General features: G+C 42.3%; 1 protein-coding gene and 1 long non-coding RNA gene across 2 annotated transcripts in view; one reads left to right on the forward strand and one right to left on the reverse strand.

Annotated features, from left to right (window-relative positions):
* LOC149307421 (uncharacterized) lies at nt 1-14238 on the reverse strand. Its single transcript, XR_016282313.1, has 3 exons — nt 14212-14238; nt 13973-14118; nt 1-406 (listed from the first exon to the last, which is right to left on the reverse strand). It is a non-coding gene; the product is annotated as an uncharacterized LOC149307421 (long non-coding RNA).
* Nucleotides 8718-23918, forward strand: part of LOC149307422 (kelch-like protein 25) — a 24695-nt gene continuing 9494 nt past the window's right edge. Inside the window, exon 1 of the mRNA XM_089538009.1 lies at nt 8718-8823. The gene's annotated coding sequence lies outside the window, so the exon portion shown is untranslated. The remainder of the gene's footprint in view (nt 8824-23918) is intronic.

Consider the following 23918-nt stretch of genomic DNA (forward strand, 5'->3'; position numbering starts at 1 on the left):
AGTGTGATTTCTTTAATTGGATGATGGCCCTAGTCCACGCTTTTCATTTTTGTGAGGCTCTTGTGGGAAGACAGATGATGCATGGTGCAGAGATTTGGGAGAGAGATGCCGTTTAAATCCCTGGCTTGTGAGTTTGACACAAGCCTGAATGCAACGTGTCACGTCTCCCATCACTTTATCCAGGCACCCATTGTCATCTTGACCTGGCCAACTTCGAAGCAATTTGTCACATCAACAGGGTTGTTTGTTGTTGGGTTTGGAGCATCAGTGCCTCCCGCCTTTCTTTTCTCCCGAATGTCTCCCATCACACAGCACAAGCGCCCATGTCTGGCCCATTTTCTGTCTGTCTGACAGCTGCGCATCATCCACAGGTCTCGTTTTGGGAAGCAGATGCCTTAATCGACTCCTGGAGGAAAAAAAGACAGAAAAGGGGAGGAGGGAAGGAAAGAGGCCTCAGCCAAAGTGATGCTCCCTGCAGCCTTCCATGGTGAACTCGTTTCCATAGGAACAGCAGGTTCATCTTTCTGGACCACAAAGACAGAGCCGGAGCGACACCTACAGGCCATTCAGAATACAGCAACATCTCTAGAAAGGCATTTATAGGCAAATGACAAGAAAATAATCAATAACAAGGGAGCAAGGGAATAGCATCCCCCATAATCTCTATAGAACATAAGCCAGGGTTTAGCCGGTCTTTCTCTCTATTCCCAGGGAAGACTATTTTGTTGGATATCCCCTTTTTGTTCCAAGCAGGGTTCGCCTGGGTCCATATGTCCTGCATGGAAATAAGGTACAGTCGTCCCTCTGTATCCACAGGCTTCTTATCCATGGATTCAACCATCCATGGCTTGAAAAGATTCATATATATATATATATGAATCTTTTCAAGCCATGGATGGTTGAATCCATGGATAAGAAGCCTGTATACAGAGGGCCGACTGTACCTTATTTCCATGCGCGCATATATATATATATAAGCAAACCTTGGTTTTGCCATTTTATAGACGAGACACCATTTTACCATGCCATTGTCTATAATAGGACTTGAGCATCTTGGATTTTGGTGGAACCAAACCGAGGGCCCACTATATTTATGGATACACACATACCACCTTTCTGCCAAAAAGAAAGTGCTCAAGTCGGCAATAATAAAAATTAAGAACGACAGCTTGATTAAAAATATAACATAGAAAATAAATTAAAATACAACAATAAAGGCATAGTTAACAGTCAACTACTTGGGGAGGCAAAGCCCTCCAACTGTCCTGATTTGGCTGGGAGAGTCCCAGTTAGTCCTCTGTCCTACTTTTTCAGCTATTTTTAATACGCTCCAGTGTCTCTCTCTCTCTTCTCATCCTACTTTCCCTCTTTGTCCTTAGCTTATTTCAGTTGCTATAAATTGAGTTCATCATGCAAAAGCAGTTTGTGCTCAGCTCACCAGGGAAGAGAGGAGAGGAGGAGCAGAATCTTGCCCTTCCTAGTAGGCTTGGGTAAAATCAAATTACAGCAATCTTTCCTAGCTTGTGTATTATTTCTCATTAATAACTTTTGCCATCTTGGCCATGCTCTGATGCTCCTTGGCCCCATATGACCTGGTTTTCATCTGTGAAATATTGGAGGGTATGGTCCCCTGCCAACAGCAGATCGGCTTACAAGCCAAAGGCCTGGCAGAATAAAAATGTCTTTGTCTGCCGATGGGAGGACAACAAACAACAGCCTGTTCATGTGTTAGGGAAAGTAGTTGAAGTGTGTCTTTATATTCCACATTTCTCTCATAACTGGGTTTCAGAAAGGCTCATAAGAATAAAATACTGGTAGAAATTTTAAACACACTAAAAACAAGTTGCAACACAAGTGAATTAAAAGCAATTTAAAAGCCCAACACCACCAACAACGAAGACATCATTACCCCATTGAAAGGCAGTCGCTTACTAAAAGCTCATCCAAACAAAAAGATCTTTGCCTGCAGTGCAAGGACAACAGTCCAGGCTACCCTTCCTAGAAGGGAGTTCCACAGCCTTGGAGTAACCAACAAGAAGACCACCTCTTGTGCCACCAAGAAGTAGCCACCAAAAAGTAGCCACATTTGATGATGGCAAGACTGAAGGAAGGGCCTCTAGGATGGGGACTGGCCAGAAAATATTGTAATGAGAAAGTCTGGGATATATCACCTCCCATGATCAGGTCTTGTCCATCTCTGGCCAGGTGGGCTTTCTGGCACGCTTCCCTGGTGACACAGAATGATATGATCTTTGGAAGTACCAGGCCAGACAAGACAGCCACCACTAACAAGTCACTGATGACCTACAAAGATTGTCATAAATAAGGTTAAAAGCACGTGTTATTGAGCAAATACACATATAGGCCAAGGAGATGTTTTGTATAAATATGGTCCTTTAGACTCTGTTTGGTGGGCTTCCACAGAGGCCTTGACTGTAGTGCTGCTGTTGGTCAGCAGCTGGGATGCCTTTCTTGTCACTTGAATTGAACCCTGACCTCCAGAGTCATGGTCCAGCACTCACACCACTACATCACGCTGGACCAAGCCTGACTTACATCATCATAATTACCTGAATCCATTTTTATGGTCATCGCACCATCACAATGACTGAAAATACCCTCTCACCCCCCCCCCAAATTCCCTACCTTTTAAACCATACAGCCCCCCAAGGAATTCAAAGGCATTGGAGGAGAGTGGGTGACTCTGGAGGTCAGGGTTCAATTCAGGTGATAAGGAAGGCATCCCAATGATGACCAGTGATGATACCTCCAATCTCCCACCCTCCTGATGGATGGGTGCAACAGTCCCTGACACTGGCTTTCATGAAGCGTCCATCACTACCAGCAGTACCACAGGATCATTGGAGGCATCATCACTCACTATCTTGATCTTCAGAGCCTTGGAAATCCTTCTGTTGGAAGAGCTGCATGCCTTCAAAGGTACATTTTGGAGGGTTATCATAAGGAGGTGTGGCTACATTGTCTCAGCTATGTCTCCCAGTTGAGGATCTCATCCTTTGCCTTGCTTGTTTTGTTTTAGGGACTATTTTCCCCACTCAGTTTAGGATGGCTATTTGAAAGTATAGGCAAGTGTTTTTCTCTGGAAAGGTTTAATATTTCCCCCCTCTAAATTATTAGATTGAAAATAGACTGAAGCTCCATTGAACAACAGATGACACCTCTGCCAAAAACTCAGAACCTATCTCATATGTATTATTTCATTGCTATTATTCTAAGGGCCTAGGGAAGACCTAATATACCCATTTTTCCCCAAGGCTGCTCTCCTGAATCTCTGACCATTTTGCGCTGGGGTTCTAACAACTCTGTTGCTCCAAAAGTAACTAAATTTCTGAGTTTTGCTGTTTTAACTCGATCGTCTATGGCTGTGTAATTGTGTTTAGATTTAATGCATTCCTTTATATATAAAAATAAATACTGGTTCTGTTGCACTCTGCACATTTTACCAAAAGGCATGTTTTAAAATGCTTTAATACAAATGCTTTAATGCTCCATTGCCTGCAATAATGAGAGGATAATGGTTTGAATTTGGGCTTATATGTTTAAAGTAACTAGATTCAAATTCATTTGGTACATGATCAAGTGGAGAGTGTTTAAAGATATATATATATATATATATATATATATATATATATTGCCTTTTTTGTCCAAAGATGTTCAAAACTGCAGTCCTAAAACCAGTTATGAGGCAGCAAGCCCCAATAAACTCACTTAGATCAGTAAATAGATTCCAATAAGGTTGCTCTGAAGGATAGGAGGAACTCTGAGTGGGATGTTGTACTTTTAATGTTGGTCATGGGTTCATTTTATAAATATCTTCCCTTTCAACCCCTGACCCTGTGCCAGCCTATCCCTTTTTTTCCTGCTTCTCTGTGTGTGTCTCTTGCATCATTTGATTCTTTTTTGTCCAGTTTTCTTTAAAACTGAAACCCACAATCTTCAACATTACATCTTCAACATTTATTTCCAATGGCTTATGTGGCCTTCCTTTAAAATGTATTTTAGGATTCTAGCCATGGTCCGGGGGGCAAAATAATTATATCCTGTATGAGTTGCAAAGAAAATTGAATTGAAAAGTGTAAAGAAAACTGAACCCTGTCCCTTATGTGTTCCCGGAGCTAAGTGTGAAATAACCCACATATTCTTTCCTTCTTCTTCACTAGAGGGCTCTCTCTCTCTCTCTCTCTCTCTCTCTCTCTCTCTCTCTTTCTCTTGCACAAAAGATTTCTTTTTATTACCAATAAAAAGGGGAAACCCCCTAAAGCTACCATTTGCAGAAGTGCAGTCAGACATCCATTGGAGAGTTGCTAGCAAAGCAGCTTGGTTTGTTCTTTGGATCTGGAGCAAGTTGCTAGTAAAGCAAAGTGCAAGAGAACCGTAACCATTTTTAAAGTTAACTGTGCATTAGATGATAAGCAGCTCATAAGGGCACTGGCCCATTAACCTATCACAAATCACTGGGTTTATTGAAAACTGTAACAATAACGATGAAAATAATACCATTTATATATGAGTGCGTTTTTTACTAGCTACCTAAATAAAACGGCTTTCTTCCAATGAACTCAAGGCAGAATATGTAGATCTTTTCCTTCTGACTCTGTCCACACAACAATAGAAATGGGTCAGGCTCAAGATCACCCAATTGGTTTCATTGCTTGGGGGAGACCCAAACCTGGATCTCCAATGTCTATACCTTCCTCCGTTCCACAGACAAAAACCGGAACATATGTGGCCAAGCAACGTCCAAATGTGGTCAAGATGGTCATAGTTATTAATGAGGAAGAACACACAAGCTAGGAGATGATTCGATAGTTTGTTTTTGCCTGAGCCTGCTGAGTGCATGCCAATATGGTTTGAATATTGGTGGATTTCCATTTTCACAGGGGGGTCCGGAACAGATCCCCCACGAAAATGGAGAGGCAACTGTAGATCCATTTGACCTGGCTATGGGTCAGAGACAGCTTTAGTTGCCTTAATAGACAACCTATACAAGGAACCAGACAGAGGAATGTGTTCCTGTTGGTTCTGCTGGACTTCTCAGTGTGGTATTCTCACCATAATGTCTTGGCATTGGTCTGCCCAGCCTCCCCTATAGCTCTTCCAATCCTTTCCCCATTGGGAAATGGAATTGTTAGTCTCAAGCTTGTACCTTAATTTAGCCAGAATTCAGTGATGATCAGTGATTCTTTCCAACATCCTTAGAGCTTGAGTGGTGGGTTTTTTTAAAATCTTGTTTTACTTTCTCTTCCTTCCAGGGTTCTCATAAACATGGCCATTGTCCCAAAGGCACAGGGAAGAACTCCTCTTGAATACCTAATTAGTTCTCCATTAGCGTTTCTTACAGGGAGCAGATGCAGCCTTCCCTCCTGGTACACAATGCCATCTGTTGTTCCCTGCCGTCATTTGCATGTGGAAGTGGTACTCCTGCCTCTATATTTAATAGCAACACGTTTGCAGTCTTTTTCTGGGAGTGGGAAGGAGCAGCACTGTTTAAACATGGCAGCTTGGCACTTTGTTGTGTCTTTGCTGAAAATGAGGTGCAACAAGCTCACTGGCCCTGTCTCCAGCTCTTGAATGGGGGAACCCCCCCCCCAAGACTGTCTAGCTGCCACCACCCAATAATTTACCCCTCGTGCGACTTTAATGAGAGGTTACTGAGGGAGTTACATTGCCTTTTCCCACCTCTCCCTTTGCAAATACTTTCCCTCCCTCTCCTGTTGGAGATGAGAATCCTATAAGTGTATGCATGCACACCAAGCAAAGGAACATGAAGAGAGCATAGAAAGAAGAGATCTGTAAAGGAAAGCTTTTATTCTACGACAATAATGAACATAGCAAAGGGGTAACTTATATATAAAAGCATCTTACTTCCGGATTTACTGAAGAATAGTTGTTGTTGTTGTGTGCCTTCAAGTAATTCCCAGCTTATGGCAACCCTAAGGCTATCACAGGGTTTGGGTTCTTCAGAGGAGGTTTGCCATTGCCTTCCTCTGGGTCTGAGAGAGTGTGATTTGCCCAGGGTCATCCAGTGGGTTTCATGGCCAAGCAGGGATTCGAACCCTGTTCTCCAGGAGTCAGAGTCCAACACTCAAACCACTAGACCATTCTGGCTCAGCCTAAGGGAAATTCAGCTGAAGTTAAAAGAAATATAAACCCTGTCATATACAGCAGTTAACTAAGGGATCATTCACACTCACTTTTTTGTAATGAGGAGATGCGGATCTTTGCAGTGATGTGATACCGAATCAATGTTCACACTACACTCAGTGCAATCGAATTCACACTGGTGCCACTTTCGGAACAACATGGCAGCGCTTCATGGCCGGGAATGGATACTAGTGATCTGGATTGATTCAGTACTGCATTCGCACTACCGAAGATGCAAATTGCTCTGGTCCCCCAAAAAAGATGAGGTTAGTTTCTTGGTGCCAAATGCACCAGGTAAAGTTTCTTTTTCACTGTTTTCTGGATCTGAGAATATGTGATTAGGAATACTAGTGTTGTTGTGCTCCTTCAAGTCATTTCCGACTTATGGAGAGAGAGCATAAGGCGAAACGGTGGATCTGAGAGTATGTGACTCACCTAGGGTCACCCACTGAGTTTCTCTGGCTGAACAGGGATTCGAACTCTGGTCTGCAGAGTTGTAGTCTAACACTCCAACCAATCCACCACCTTGAGATCAGTTTCAAATGTCAGCCGTTTGGGCAAATCACAGCAAAATCTAGCTAGCCCAGCCTGCTATCTACTTTCTTTTTTGAATAGTGGTGTGGGTTTCCAGGAGAAACGTATAGACATAAAGCTTTCAGAAAGCCTTGGACCCAGCTTTCTCCTCCATGCTGCCTGATTTATTTCCTTTTGATAGATGTGTGCTGGTTTAACTCAGTTGGCTTTGGCATCACTGCCTCCATTTTGTGCCGTTCAGCAGGAGTACACTATAAAGGACAAAGCCCCTTCAGATTTCACTTAAGGAAGAGTGGTTTCTTTTTCTTCCCCTGTGTCAGCAACAGAACGGCAACGCAGCATTGCTCTTAGTGTAAAATATTGCCCAACAGCAATTTAGCAGACATAGGGATGAGCTATTTTACCCCTAAATATCCATTTGCAAGGGTTGCTGCCTCAGCCCTCCTCTCAAGAGGCTCATTTTGAAGAAAGCAGCTTCATTGGTTTGAAAAACCAGCCGTCTCTTTGAGGCCAGCCATTTCCCCTCCTGACAAAGTGATGCAAAATATCAAATATCACACTGAGTGGCAAGCAAAACCACCTGGTGTTGGGCTAATGCATATTGGAACACTTGGGAAGCAGCATTGGCATTGAATCTTTTGCTTACTCTGATGCCTTCAACTGGCCTACCTCCCCCTGTGAGATGTGGTGAATATGGGTGCGTCCGCACTGCAAAAATAATGCAGTTTGACAACACTTTAAGTACCATGGCTCAATGCTATGGAATCCTAGGATCCATAGTTTGTTGTGGCACCGGAGCTCTCTCTGACAGAGAAGACTGAATATCTCACAAAACTCAGGCTGCAACCACACTGCAGAAACAATCAAGTTTGACACTACTTTAACTGCAAATGGTTCAGTGTTATGGAATTCTGAGAAGTGTAGTTTTGTGAGACCTTTAGCCTTCTCTCTCTGTGAGCTCTGGTGCCATAATAAACTACAATTGCCAGGATTCTGAACCAGGGCAGTAAAAGTAAAAGACTAAAGACCCTAGGACAGAGCGCCGAGGCATTCCATTAAAGTTAACGCAGTGTCAAAAGGCATTATTTCTGCGGTGCAGATGCAACCTCAGGTCCAAAACCCACTGCAGAAATACTCCAGTTTGAAACTGCTTTAACTGCCTCCGGCTCAATGCTAGGGAGTTTTGAGAACTGCAGTTTTGCTAGACATTGAGCCTTTTCTGTCAGAGAGCTCCGGTGCCACAATAAACTACAATTCCCAGGATTGCCTACCACTGAGCCAGGGCAGTTAAAGCGGTCTCAAACTGGATTATTTCTGCAATGTGTTCCTCAAATGTCATGAATAGTGTAACGTAATGAACAGTATGCTATACTGGGGTTTTGTGTGTGTGTTCTCTTTTCCAGTGGCTAGGCTTTTAAAATGTTTCCAATTCTATTGATAGTTTATATTTCAACTTTTGGTATTGGTTACAGTTTACAGATTATGTATCAGGCTGCATTATTTCTGCAATGTAGATGCAAACTCAATTTAGGGCTTGCTGCAATCTAGATAGGGTTGGATTGCAGATCTCAGCAGATCTGAGCAATGCAGAAAATGCTGAGAAATGCAGCCTAAAAAGATTTGGAGGGCTACATAATCCATTCTAGGCAGTGCAGATAGAGAAATCTGGAGAGCTGCAATGCAAAGGCCAGGCAATGCAAATCTTACAGAGCTTTCTTTGCAAACTGCAAACTGAGAGGCTGCTGCACCTTTAAATACATAGATTTTTAAAAATCTGACAGTGCTTTTTTCCCTCCAGGGATTTCCAGTGCAATCCTAAAACTCCACCCAGGAGCTGCATCCTGCCCTGGGATTGGTCAGTCTCGTCCTGGCCATCGCCCTTTCTGGGCCCCAAAAGGCTCAGGGATTGGTGGAGCTGCATGCATCGTCACAATGGACCCTTTTTGCCATTGGCCCTTTTGCAGAGTAGGCTGCTTGCTTTGGGGAAACTACTTAGCACTTCCAAGCCCCAGCAGCAGGAACATTGTATCATGTGAGTTTCCTTTTTGGAAGGCGGAGGGGAGATCCAGGAGGGATCCACTGGGATCTGCAACTGCAAACCAGCAAAAAGAGCAGGCCTGGGAGGTGAGTACCTTGGCATCTCCCCCTTTCCCCCTTTTCTCTGGTTGCATCCACATTGCAAAAATAATGCAGCTTGGCACCACTTTCAGTGCTCTGTCTGCACTGGGATCTGTGGTTTGACAAGGGCTTGAGCCTCCTCTGCCAAAGAATGCTGTTGTGGTGTGTCTGTGGCCACTCTGTCTTCTTCAGAAGGTTTGCCATGGCCATCCCCTCTGAGGCTGAGAGAATGTGACTTGCCCAAGGCCCCCCCAGTGGATTTAAATGACCGATTTAGGATTCGAACCCAGGTCTCCAAAGTCCTAGTCCAGGGCTCAAACCACTAGACCACAAATCCTAGGATCGTTGAATGAACCCCTGACTATGAAAGTGGCATCAAATTGTATTATTATTATTTCTACCCTTTTTCTCTTTTTTATTAATATTTTAACAATAAATGCATCATATTTTATATTGTTGTCTATATACTTTAAATTTATTACACATCCCCCCCCCCCAAAAAAAAAAAATCACATTATTTAACAGTTTGGTATATTCTAAAGCATTAGTCATATAGGAAGAATATACATATGATTCTCTCTCTCTCTTCCTAATGATCTGGTTTTCCAGCTATTCTGGGCTGCATCCACACTGCAAAAATAATCCAGTTTGACACCACTTGAATTGCCCATGCTCCATGCTATTAAATCCTGGGATTTGTAGTTTGTTGCTGCACCGGAGATCTCTCTGAGAGAGAGGGCTAAATAGCTCACAAAACTACAGTTCCTAGAACTGCATAGCACTGAGCCATGGCACTTAAAGTGGCGTCAAACTGGATTAATTCTACAGTGTAGATGCACCACCTTGCTTTCTCTAAGGATCTATTTTTCCTGCTACCCTGAACTGCATCCACACTGCAGAAACAATCCAGTTTCACGCCACTTTAAGTACAACGGCTCCATGCTGTTGAATACAGGGAATCGTAGTTTGTTGTGACACTGGAGCTCTCTCTGACTTTTGGATGTAGAATGCATTCCAGTTCAAAACATCTCATTCCTCCCCTCCGCCCCCCAAAATATCCCATCTTGAGTTATGATGGCATGTCCAGGTAATGCGCACAACAACATATAGGTAAGGATAGAGAAAGGACTGTCTATCCTTACCTGTCTGTTGTCATTGTGTGTTTTATGTTTCAAAAGGACAAGCTGAAGGTTCCCAGTGCGGTGTGCCAGTTTTGGAGTAACAACTATTTCTTTGTAGTGCAATGCTTAAAATAGACCTCTGAAGGCAATGTAGGTTATTGGGAAGGGAGGATGGTTGTTTATGAGTGTGTCTTTTGTGGTTTTTCAGGGAAGAGCTGCTTGCTTATGTTTTGAGAAAGAAGGGCCAGAATGCTTCTCTGCTCCTGGGAATATAATTGAACACCAGAGTAATCTTAATTAAGGTCATGGATTGCTACTTTCCTATCCTAAATTCCACTTTGCCATCTGATACTGGTCTATGATGCCCTGGAGTGATCTGGTCTTTGTCTGCTGAGCTTAGACAATGTTTTTATTTTACAACATTTAAAACATTTGAGATAATAAACACACACTGAGAATTAATAAGAGATGGAGGAGAATATCTTGGGCGATCTGTATTATATCATTGCCTTTGTGGGAAAGAGCAGTCCTGCTTGCAGAAAGCATTAATAAGTGTGTTTTGCTTACTAGGATGCATATACGCAGCAAGAAGATAGTGAGATCTTATTTAAAGTCATGTTTTGAATGGACTGAATATAGTTCCCCCATTTCCCACACTGCCAATAAATAAATAAATCGCCAGGCCCTTTATTGTCGTCTCCAGTTTTTAAAAGCCTGCTTAAAATTCAGCGGCAAACAATGGGTCTTGCTTTAGAGATTATGCCGGGGAAAGATGGAGCTGCAGAATGTGACATTATTTTTACGGTATTTACATCACTCTGTATATGTGTGTTTAAAAGTCTGTCTTTCTGAGCAGAGAGAACTGATTCAGAGTATTTTGGATGAAATTGCTGACTATGTAAGCTATCTTCTTTGATGGACTCCAAAAAGATGGGAATGCCTAGTGGATATCCTTTTAACCCACTTTGAGTCACTGATTTCCAGCTATAAGATTCATTTTAAAAAATCAAGAGTTAAACCCTTTGTTAGCTTTTAATGGACACCAGTGCAACAGATCAGGGTTTGCATCCTCATTGCAGAAACAGTCCAGTTTGACACCATTTTAACTGCCATGGCTTCATGCTATGGGATTCTGGGAATTGCAGCTTTATGAGACATTTAGCCTCCTTTCTCATAGAGAGCTCCAATGTCGCAACAAACTACAAATCCCAGGATTCCATAGCATGGAGCCATGGCACTTAAAGTGGTGCCAAACTGGACTGTTTCTGGAGTGTGGATGCAGCTCAGGGTAGCAGGGAAACCAGATCCTTGGAGAGAACAAGGTGGTGCATCTACACTTTAGAAATAATCCAGTTTGACACCACTTTAAGTGCCATGACTCAATGCTGTGCAATTCTGGGAACTGTAGTTTTGTGAACTATTTATTCTTCTCTGTCAGAGAGATCTCTGGTGCCAGAACAAACTACCAATGGGCTTTTAGGTTTCCATTTTATTCTGGAGATAACTTGGCCTATTTTTTGAAAAAGAGGAGATAAAACAGTCTTGGCATCTCAGGGAACCAGCATGGCATAGTGGTTTGAGTGTTGGACTACAACTCTGAAGACCAGGGTTCGATTCCTGCCTCAGCCATGAAACCCATTGGGTGACCTTGGGTAAGTCACATGTTCTCAGCCTCAGGGGAATCATAGAAGCATAGAGTTGGAAGCCCATGGCAAGCCTCCTCTGAACAAATCTTGCCAAGAAAACTCCATGATAGGTTTGCCTCAGAGTCACCTTAAGTCGGAAACGGTTTGAAGGCACGCAGTATCAACAAATGTGGCGTCTCAATGGGGTGCTTATAAGAATCTTTCCTCAACTTGCATTCCCTAAGTTTGCTATTCTTGTCTTTTCCCTATCCTGGGAAAAACCTGTTCCTTTACCAAAAGCTAGCCCCTGTGTCTAGCTGGAAGTGTACAACTTTTGGGTGACTTTGGGTTATTGTTGTTACTTGCCATCAAGCCAACTTTGACTTAATGGAGACTCTACTGATGAAAGATCTCCAAGGGGCCTTGGCTCCCCAATATAAAGAAGACCAATGCAATCAGGATCAGGGAAACATGCAACTCTGGTGGTAATTTGGGTCTATGTCCCACACATAAAACATGGGATGTTGTGACTCCCTAGGTTGTGAAGGCAGCATTTGCAACCATTGTGCCAGGCTGACAGTTGAGTGGAGTGATAGGCAACCTGATACTGATCAGATATTTTGAATTACAGTTCCCATTATTCCTGATCAGTGGTAATACGCAATAGCAGGCCTAACCCATATAGGTGTTTTACAACAGAGATATATGTTCATGGCCCTTTATGTGGAAAATTAAGAAAGGTCTTATTTTGGAACCGCATCCCACTCCTCATGTAGGTTCCCCCTCCCCAGTGTTTGACTTTGTTCTGGAGAACTTATAGGTGTCTTATTGCAGTAATAGCTAGAGGAACGCATGTTTTCCACTGTGGCCTAAGAGTGGTAGACTCTGTACATAAGCATAATATGGTAGCACATTTCACCATTTATAAACATGAAGTGTTTCCAGCAGCAAGCCTTTTGCATACTCACAGGAGGGTGAATCCCACTGAATATGCTGTAGTTCTCAGGTAGGAAACCTGATGCCATCTAGATATTTTTAGTCTACAGCTTCCATTGCCCACAGGCAGCATGGTCAAGGATTATGAAAATCATAAACCAGAACATCTGGATGGCGCCAGGTTACCTGTCCCTGGCTTCTATATGGTTTCACCATTCAGTGGTGTTAATTCAGTCGTCCTTACAACATCCTTGTAAGGCAGCTAGCTTTATTATTCACAGATTATATGGGTGGAGGTATGGACTGAGGCAGAGGGATGCTCTCCTTTCTCCCTAAAGGCACCTGGTAAGTTCATGGCTGAGATGAAAGATTTGAACTAGAACAATCCCAGGCAACAGCTCCTTTTCCACCACTGTGCTTCACTTGGTCTAATTAAAGCATGAACTGTGCACCTCATCTCCAGAATTGCAAAGTAATTTGCTGGTTCATCAACTTCTTAAGCAATAGTCAGAGTTAGGAGCAAGTGGAACAAGACAGACAGGACCAGGCTAAACGGAAAGACAGGATATGATTAAGAAAGTATCATGGAACAGAGTGGAGTGCTGTCATTAAAAATCTAGTTTCTGTGCCAAAGTAACCCAGATTTTACACCCAGAAAAGGCACACTGTAGGAGTTGAGTGTAACATAGAAATGTGTGTCTGGGTTTTTTGCATAATGCACTTAAAATAGGCGTATGTGGACTGCATCTCCCATCATCTCTGACCACTAGCTGTTCTGCCTAGGACTAAAGAGAGTTGCAGCCCAACAATTACCAGAGGGCTGCTTGTTTACCTGTTCCTGGTTCAAGAAGGATATCGACAAGCTGGAATGTGTCCAGAAGAGTGGGATCAGGATGATCAGTGGTCTGAAAACCAAGCATTATGAATAACTTAGGGAGTTGGATATGTTTAGCTTGGAGAAGAGAAGACTGAGCAATGACATGATAGCTATCTTTAACTATCTGAAGGGATGTCATGTCAAAGATGGAGCAAGTTTGTTTGTTGCTCCAGAGACTAGAACACAAACCAGTGTATTCAAGTTCAACAAATTCCACCTAAACATTAGGAAGACCTTATTGACTGTAAAGGTTGCTTGACAGTGGGATGGACTGCTTTGGAGGGTTGTAGACTGTCCTCCTTTGGAAGTCTTTAAGTAGAGGTTGGATGGCCATCTCTTGGGAGTGCTGTGTTGTGTAATTCTGGCATGTCAAATATTTGAGCAACATGGCTGTTGCAGCCCTTTCCAACTATAAGATTCTAGGAAAGATTTGTATTCAGCCTTCAGTGTTCCGACTGTTAAGATAGCTAAGAAATTATATTTTTCAACACACTAGCAGAAAAGTGAAATGCTAAAAGTATGATAGAAGCGACAAGATAACCCCATATCTTAAAAGCTTAGGAAAAAAACAGCAAAACATTACATTCAGTGCTTACCCCAAGAAGAGGATGTAACCAAAAAGCCCCTCTCAGCAGCTCCTCTTGCCAAACTTCATAAGACAATGCTCTCCAGATGTATTGGGTCTCTGATATCCCCAGTCAGGATTGTTGAACCCATTTGAAGAACCAGGCTGGAGAAAAGGCTGCTTCAGAAAACAGGAATGGTTGAGAGCATGCTTGTGAGTGACCTTAATGCCCAAGCAAGTACATGTGGAAAAAGATGGCCCTTCAAATACCTAGGTGTATTCCAAGCTATATTCTCCTTCCCACAGTGAAAGACCTGAAGCAATACAGACCTTCAGAGTCCTTGACCACTGGTTGTCCTATCAGTCACTCCTCTTTTGAAACTTCACCAGCCCTTGCTCATATTTTTAGGCTTGTCTCCTCAGCCTTGAGGACTGCAGACTTAAACCTTTTAAAAAGAGGAAGAGGTCCATTTCTGAGGCTGCAGGTTTGTACATCATATGTTGCGAACCATATGGGTTTGCAAAATGCTTCTGTAACCCAATAATGTAGGGTTGCTAAGAATATGAGACTGTGGGGGGAAATGGAGAACAAGCCATAAAAGGCCTGAGTTTGCACATTCCAAGGGAAATAACTAAAGCAGTGAAGGCTATATTATTTATTTTCATTTTAAAACATATCTTTTTATCTGTTTCCAAGGTCAGGAGAAACTCTGCTGGCCAGCAGAGCTATTGGAAGGGGCAGTTATTGAGAGCCCATGCGGTGAAGCTTCTTGAAGTAAATTGTCCCTCCTATCCCTTGCAGGCAATAAATGAAATTGCTGCTGTCTTAGAAGCTTAGCAGAGCCCTTTCTGCTGGAATGCTTGCTAGGAAGTGTTTAGCAATAACAACCGCATCAGAACCCCTGATGTGACCTTTAACCACCGCTACCACTTCAGTGTGTCTCTGCTCCTCAGCTTTACATCCCCACAGTGGTTGTTGGCATTGCTTCGACTAGCAAGACCTGCAGTTGCAGTGCTCATTCTTGTGTCTTGTGGTGGGACACACTGAACCATTGCTCCATGCCTGCTTACAAACTGCAGGAGCTGTAGTAGTGTAGCCAGGCCACGGCTTGCTGGTTGATACCCTGGAAGTGACAGGCAGTATGGATTTCTCCAGCAGCAGTATACTGTTATTAGCTATCCCTGTTGTAATGAAGAGTTGGTTGAAGTGTGCGTATGTATGTATGCATTCTTGCATACATGCATGCATGCAATAGTGGTATTCTGTACTGATGATGGTGTTTCCAATCCCTTATTAGTTTAAACTTTACAGAAGTTATCCCGGGTGATAAAGCTTACCCTCCACATAGGTCCAGCAAGTCAGGTATCACCTTTAAAATAAAACCTGTTGTGGATTTTCCACCCAGTTAACATGGTTGCCATTGCTGTAAGCTTTAATTTGGGAGGTGGCATCTGCAAGCAAAATGGGAACATTAAACAAAGAGGCAGCTAAAACAGAATTGCATGTTAGGATAAAGATGTGGCTGCCATGAGAAACTGCAGCCTTGGTTTGGCCTCTTCTCGTCTTCCACAAACTCATACTGTGCCTTGATGTTGTTGTCATATATTGGCTAGTAGCCTGTTAGCGATTTATGCAGGTGTAGCGGTTTGTGTGTTGGACTGTGACTCCGGGAGGAAAAAAACATAGCTAGTAAGAGTAGGTAAGCCTGGCTTTGCAGGGTTAAAGCACTGAGATTAGGAGGAAGGAGGGGATCATCTGCATGCAGTTGCAGTTCACATGGTAGATCTGTGGGTGGGAGTGAATTTTTCCCGGCAGCAAATACATTCTTTTGAGCTTGTAGTGGAAAGCTGTTTGTTGATTTGCTTACTCACCCAGACTGTCCAGCCAAAGTTCAACATGCTAACCACTGCACTGCCCTTTGCCAGTGTACTAGCTTGTGACTATCAGATGACCTAAATAGCTTGGGTCTTATGCATTGCACTGCTGTTTTGTGGGAGTGGGCATGTACTCCTCCACACATGTAGTTATGGATCAGTAGAGATGCCTGCATTTTTCAGATTGACTGTGGATATGGAGCTATGGAGGCTTTCATGAAGAGCTTCTGCAAAATGGATCCAGCATGGTGTAGTGGTGTGTTGTAGTACGACACGCTGGAGACCAGGGTTCAGTTCCCAGCTCAGCCATGAAACCCACCGTATGATGTTGGGCATACTCTCAGCCTTAGGAGAAGGCAATGATAAACCTCCTCTGAACAAATCTTGCCAAGAAAAACCCATGATAAGATTGTCTTAGGGTCACCATCAATTAGAAACGACTTGAAGGCACACAATACACACAATCTTGGACTTCTTGTACTGGCAACCAAAGTTGTTATCGCAAGGGTGTGCCTGTTCAGTGGGTTTCCATAGCTGAGCCAGGATACAAACACTGGTCTCCCAGTGTTCTAGTCCAGTACTCAAACCACTACACCATGCTGGCGCCTTTACATCTGACAATCCTCATAATCCTACTTTTGCAGCTTGGCAGCACCCCAACCAAGGGATTTCTGAGGCACTGCAGATTGGGACTGGGAAATAATGTCTCCAGCAGTCTCCCAGATGTTGGACATGTTGAGAACAGGCAGTTAGAGAGAATCCCTTGGTGTCCTGTCATTACTGCTTGTCTCGATGCACTTCTATTCTGGGTGAGCACTGGAGTCATCATTTCCCAGGGCCTTGATCCACAAAACCTTGGAAATCTTTCAACTGGAGCACTGCCAGGCAGAAAAGGTAGGTTTTCATGGTGGGGAAATGTGTCATGTTCTTCCAGTAATGACAGCAAACATGAATGCCCAGTAATTACGAGAATGTAAGTCCCACTTGCAATCTTGTAACTGCTGAACACAATGCAGCGTAAATTTATTATAACACAAGCTTGTTCTGTTAGTCAGAATTTCAAGTATATACATAGCACATATATTTTAGGGATTGGATACTCCCTAATTTAATTTATTTTGACCCTATAACCAGGTCAAAGGAAAGTAAGACTAGAAAGTACAGTACTGACAGTGCAACTGCTTTCTTACTATTCATATTATATTAATGTTATAATGAATATTAATATTATAATGCTAATATTTCTTAATATTAGGTTGTTGGCTGTGATCACGAACATCCCTAGGTAAGCCAATTAGTACATATCATGTTGTCTAAGAACATTATCCAATTCAGAATTCAGATGATAGACTCTTGTTCTAGTCTACTGTTTGTTTGGCTGGGGTTTTTTGTTTTGTTTTGTTTTGTTTTGCACAAAATCAGCATGATGTACTTGGCTGGCAGTCCTCCCAGCAGCGGCATAAATTAGGAAAAGCAAATCCAATAGATATAAATGCCTCATTTGCACAGTTTGGGATTTCTGATTAGTCATTTTGCTGTTTGCCCCCTTCTTAAGCTGTAATGACAATGAAGGTATGATATCGCTGTTTGCGGAACAGATTGGTTCTGTGCAGTGGCTCCAGGGAGCATGCTCAGTCCCCTGCGCCATTGCCGTCATAAGAAGAGCTTGAGATAAAACAGACGCAGCCTCTGAGGCAAGGAAACCCAGGAAGGCAGAAGGGAAATCTAGGCATGCTGGCCATGCCAGGGATTGGCACTGCAGGCTAGGGCCAGGGGCCAGTGGGACGGTTAAGATAGTGTGTAGGGCTGCTGCTGTGTTGCCCACATGTCTCTGCTTTGCCTGAGAAAATGTCCTGGAGGGGAACATCTGTAAAGAAAGGGCGATAAAAGACCAGCTAGGGAGTGCAGTGGCTCTAGGAACCATGGTCAATTTCCTTGCCAAAGCAGAAACAGTGGTAGCCTCAGTGGGACAAGGAAAGGAAGAGGAGCAGCCATCAGCATCACCACTACCCTGGCTGCCACCTTGACCCTTGTCTGGGACAAACTGGAGTGACTGCTCTACTGGTTGTTCACCTGCAACCCCTTAGTGACAACCTTGTTTCCGCTGCCTCTTTTCTTTCCTGCTGACTACGGTAGTTACCTGACTGCAAACTACTTTTGTACTTTGAACTCACTTTGCGGCAATGAAAGTAAGCTGAGGAGGAATGCGGAAAGTGGGAGCAACCAGGACATTTTAAGAGCGGCTAAGAAAGTGGGACAGCCGGGAATTAATTGGAACAGTTGGAAGATGTGGCATATTGCATGCTTTTGTCAAAGTACTGCTCTTTCTGAGATCTGTAGAATTGTAATGATAGTTAATCCAATGCAAAACTGTTAATGAATGTTGGCATAAATGTGGCCATCATTTATCTCTAGTCTCATGTGGCAACTTCTGTTCTTTAAGGGCTGCAGGAATATCACCACCAGCGATTTGGACAGGCTTAGAAATATTTGCAAACAATATTAATTTTACCTCATGTAAATGGATTGGACTAAAGCAAGGGTGTCCACATCCAAGCTTGCATGGCTTAATAAATAATAATAATAATAATAATAATAATAATAATAATAAAATTTATTTGTATCCCGCCCCTCTGAGAACAATCGGGGCGGCTTAAAAATATAGATGGAGAAACGCCCCAACAGTTCAACCAAAACCAGGAATGCATTTCCACAAAGAGTGCAATCCCTCTGTGTATGTAAAGCTAAACAACAACCTAAGCAAAGGAAGGCATTCTCTATTGTTGTTGTGTGCCTTCAAGTCATTTCTGACTTATGGTGCCCTAAGGTGAACTTATCATGGGGTATTCTTGGCAGAATTTGCCCAGAAGGGCTTTGCCTTCCTCTGAGGCTGAGAAAGTGTGACTTACCCATGGGCATCCAGTGGGTTTCCATGGCTGAAGAGGGATTTGAACCCTGGTCTCTCATTGTCCTAGTCCAGCACTTAAAACACTACACCACACTGGCTCTCAAGGCATTCTCTACCTGACATTATCTAGAGTCCTTCCCGATGTCTTTCTAAAGGGATGAGATCTCATTTTAAGGTGATGGAACAGTTCTTTCTGTGGATTTTTATTTTCACTATATTTTGTTGGACAGCCACTTGGGTTCTGCTGTACTTTCCTGTTTTGCACTAAGTATAAGTTGCTATTTTTACTCCTCTCTTTCCAAGTGTTTACTGAAAGGTGTAATCCGTGCAGATGTTTATTTAGGGACCGCCAACTGCAGCGGCTGTTCCTGCAGGAAAGACCTAGAGGAAGATGTTTAGCTTGTTGACATCTAAGGAAGATTTCCTTCTCAGAGCCAAAGGAGACTCCTGTTTTCAGAGATGTTAGTTGGAATGTCCATTTGAAGACCATAAGAAGCAATGGCACTTGGGGTCCCCAGAGGTGTAATATGGTTATCTACTCTAGACAGATAGACATTTATATTCAACGTACAAAGACACTCGGTTATCAATATATAAACTTCCCTGTGACCTAAAAATCTTAACTCTGGTACATCCATACTCCAGGGCCAAATTAGATTTGAGATTAAAGGGGTAGGTAAATTGGATGTGTGCATTTCGTAAGTTGACAGGTGATGAAGGTGCAAACATGTCCACTTCTTGTCTTCCAAACCTAGGAAGTACTGAAGGATAAAAGACATTCCATTCACAGAAAGCTGAAACCAAACACATTGATGTTACATGCTGACAAGTTGGCTTTGACTTATTAAGTCTCATATAAGGACTCCTCCACACTTTGAGGCAGCATATTTGCTTCTCTTATTTGTATTTGTCATCTCCTTTGTAGCTCTCTCAGCAAATTTCTCCTGCATTCCTTTGCACTGAATCTTGCTAATACTGGTTCCTGTCTAAAGGTTTAGTCCAGGTGCCTTGAAAATCCCCACATCTTCATCTTTGGCGTATCATACAAATGATAAAGTATTATATTTACAGAATATGCTGCCCCTTGAGTTAGTCTTCAGGAGGAGAAGTGGCATAATGCCACCCAGGCTAATGAAGAAAGACGAAAGATTCAAAGAACAGGTTGAATCATGTCACTTGCTGGGGAATGCCCATAGTCAGTGTTTGGCAAGGAAGGTGCTCTTGAACACCAAGGCCTAAATCCAGTTAGTCTTGACTAGACTATGCCCATTGAATCAATGAGGATGTATTTGATCAAAACTTGATTCAATGAATCTGCATGAGTTGGAGCTAACAACTGGATTTTGGTGTAAGTATGCTAGGATGTGTTTCCAAAGAGAAAGCTTAAATCCCATTCATAGTTCCAACTGGAGTGAACCTATTAAATTAATAGAGTTTACCTGTTTGTTGATTTATTATGCAACGATTGATTAAATGGGGCTGCTATAATTGGAATTTCCCAGCAGGACTTAGACTCATATCTGTGTCCAGTTAATAGGACTGAATGAGCCGCTGTGATTTTCATTCATTCATTTTGCAGGTGTACAGGGGGAAAGTGATTCTAAAGTCAAAAAGCAATTATGTGTGTGTCATCTTGGAAAAGGCACCCACTGTTCTTTAGTTAAAACAGGGCTGGGCAACTTTTTTTTGGCACCAAGACAGTGGAGTGTAGCTCTCAAGATCTTGGGCTGGCAAATGGCATGGCAAAATTCCCATCACCTTCTTACACTCTTTGGCTGTCATTCTGTTTGTGGCATATGAAGGTGTAAGTAAATCTTATGCCAGCATATGTCTTATTTTAGTCACTACAGACATTCTGTTCTTTTGGAAGATGGCCCCACAGAAATAGCGTAGAACCTGGAACCATCCATGTACCATGCAGATGCTGTTCTGTTGTACTATGGAGGGCTCTGGTTGCACATTTCCAGGGAGGGTGGATCTTTGGTTTGATTTAACAAGTCTCATCTTATGTGAATTCCAGGTATTAGGTTTTTCCCCCGTGCCTTATAATACAGTGGTGAAAAACCACTAGATCCACATGGGATCTGCTTCAGTGCGGCATCTCAGCATGACCATCTTGCCTTGGCTTGTTTGTGTGAATCATCCTTGCTCACTTGGGATAGTTTAAAGTGAAGAGGTGATAGAGGTGTGTAGAATGTGCTTGACTTTAAAGCTTAACAATTTGTTTAGTTTTTAACATTGTTCCAAATCCCCTGAGCCTTCAGGGATCAGTATGGGGAAAATGAGCAAGCCTTTAAATGGTTGCATTAGCACTGTCAGGATAATGAAATTGGTGGCTTAATGTAGCTCAGTATTTACTGATTTCTGTGGATGCTCTGTGGATGCTTAAATCGATACCTTTTAGGAGATGGATGAATATTTCATTTTGTTGCTCACTTTGTTGATGTGAAGCATCTTGCATCTGCATTTGCTCTCAAAAACTTGGGACGAATGGTTATGCTCAATGTCATCACAAATGAGAATACAAAGCAGTTACGATATCCTAAGTCTAAAATATGACATTGTAACTGACTAACAGTTACAGACTAACTGGCTATCGAGAGTTTTAAACTTTAAATTTTAATAATGTAATGTTTTTAAATGTCTGAATTGTTTAATTGGGGTTTTTTAACTTGTATTCTGTATGTTTTATAGTGTTTTAACTTGGACTGTTTTAGATTTGTAAGCCAACTTGAGTCCTTGTACTGGGAGGAAGGCGGGATAATAATAATAATAATAATAATAATAATAATAATAATAATAATTTTGCCAAGGAAACCCCATGATAGGATCTTATGGTCGCTATAAGTTGAAAACGACTTGAAAGCGCACAGCAACAACTAGTAAGGAAAGTGCAGCTCTCCAGATCTAGCCAGTATTGTTGTTGTTGTTGACTGCCAAAAAGTTGACTGTGACATATGGCGATCCTATGAAGGAGAGATCTCCAAGTCACCTTCTCATCAACAGGTCTTGCAGACTCAAAGCCATGGCTTCCTTGATTGAATCTATCCATCTGGAATGCAATCTTCAAGAGCAAAGTCTGCAAGACCAGTTGATGGTAAGGTGACTTGGGAGGTCTTTCATTCATAGAAATGCCATAGGCTGACATAAACTTGATGGTAATTAACAACAACATATACCCAGTATAGCCAATAGTATGGAACTCTGGGAATTGCAATCCAACATCTGGAAAATTGTGCTTTGCACACCCTCCAATATTAAGGCAAGGCAGCTATATGCTTCCCTTACATTCTTTAGGCTTGAAAAGAGGAGGAGAGGAAATGGGTGGGATAAATGAAGGCAATGAAAACCTGTGAACACATAATAATTTCTGAATGCCTGGAGAGTGCTTTCCTAAGGATAATATCCTGGGAGGGTGAAAAAAATGCTAATTACAGCTTTGATTTTAGGTTTGATGGGTCTTCCATCCATTCCTGATCCTCGTTTTCCGGGCACACCGTATTCGATTCTTTATCTTACTAATTACTTGTTGTGAACCAAAGCATTCCTGAAGAATAGGGTAGTGGAAAAACCTGAAGACCAGTTTTGATTTATACCACATATTACTGCTTCGATCTCCACCTACCAATTTTCTCCTAAGTGCCTCTTCAAACTTGCTGAGGGTTTGTGAATCTATTTCCATTCCCAGCAACATTCTATGTCTCTCTCTCTCTCTCTCTCTCTGTGTGTGTGTGTGTGTTAAGACTCCAGGCCTTTACTTATTCCTTGCCTGTGAATATGTATCAGGGAATGCACCCCTCAATTATTCCTGTGGGATTCCAGCTTTGCAATTTTGTCTCTTGTATGTTCAGTCAAAAAGTGTATTGGGGGAGAAAGCCTGTTCCTTCAAGCTGAATTCTTGACAGCGGGAGACAACAAGCAATGTTGGTAATTTGCAGCAAAACAAATCCAGAATTGAGCTGAATGGTCTGGAAGAGAAAGTCACTTAGCATTGTAAAGAGTAAGACCAGAAAACAGAATAATAGCACAATAATTGGACAGTGCAGATGGGTCTCTGGGGAACATGCGCCAACAAGATTCGGGCCTTAGGAATCTAAAATAATATGATGGTTCTTGTATAATGTAATGATGGAACCATCCAGGTTTATTTTTAAAAAGCCAGTTCTTGAAATATACAACACGTAGTAGGGGACGTACGTATACAGTGGGCTCTTGGTATCTGCTGGGGTTTGGTTTCAGGCCCTAACGTGAATACCAAAATCCATGGATGATCAAGTCCCATTATATAAAGTGGCATAGTAAAATGGTGTCAGTTATATAAAATGGCAAAATTAAGGTTTGCTTTTTGGACTGTATATATCTTTAAAAATATTTTCAATCCATGGATGTTTGAATCCGTGGATTAAGAGAGCTGACTGTGTAAAATCAGGGGAAAGGATTCTTTGCACCATTAGCTGTGAATACAAAATCAGCCATTTCAACCAGCAAAGAAATAGGACTATTTAAGCATGGAATGAAGGACCTGATTCTTTCTCAGTTTTTCTGTGTAACTACAAGGACACTTAATCATTTAAAGGATATGAGATGGTAGGGGTGAGGAGGGAGAATATACCAGGATAGGAAGAGACCTGCCAGGGCTTTCTGTTGGTACATTGTGGAATAGAGTTCATTGTGTTACAGGGAGAGAGTGACATACCAACCACTAACTACAAACCCTATTCTTGCAACAGTACTGAGTGTTACAAGTCCATCAAGATATATCTGGAGTCAGAACAGGAGCAAGAATGGACCAAGAATGTCAATATATTCTTAAAGGGCAATAGGACAAAAGTTAAAGCAAATTTACATTTTTCCCCCTTCTGTGATGATCAGATCCAGCATTTTACTTTTAATCTTCTCTTAAGATGCTGCCACACTGCAGAATTAATGCAGCTTGACACTGCTTTAACTGTCATAGCTCCATTGTATGGATCCTTGGGATTTATAGTTTGTTGTGGCACCAAAACTCTCACAAAATGGCAAATGCCAGAATTCCATGGCATTGAGCCGTGGCAGTTAAAGCAGTATCAAACTACATTAATTCTGCAGTGTAGATACAGCCTAAGTTGACCTAAGCTGATCAAGGTGTTTTCTCTGTTGTTTACTCTCAGCATCTGGTAATCAGAGATTTACTTCTTCTCTTGGGCATAACATG

Source organism: Sceloporus occidentalis, unplaced genomic scaffold, assembly GCF_023333645.1.
Source record: "Sceloporus occidentalis isolate IW3139 unplaced genomic scaffold, rSceOcc1.0.p SCAF_9, whole genome shotgun sequence".
Taxonomy (NCBI): domain Eukaryota; kingdom Metazoa; phylum Chordata; class Lepidosauria; order Squamata; family Phrynosomatidae; genus Sceloporus; species Sceloporus occidentalis.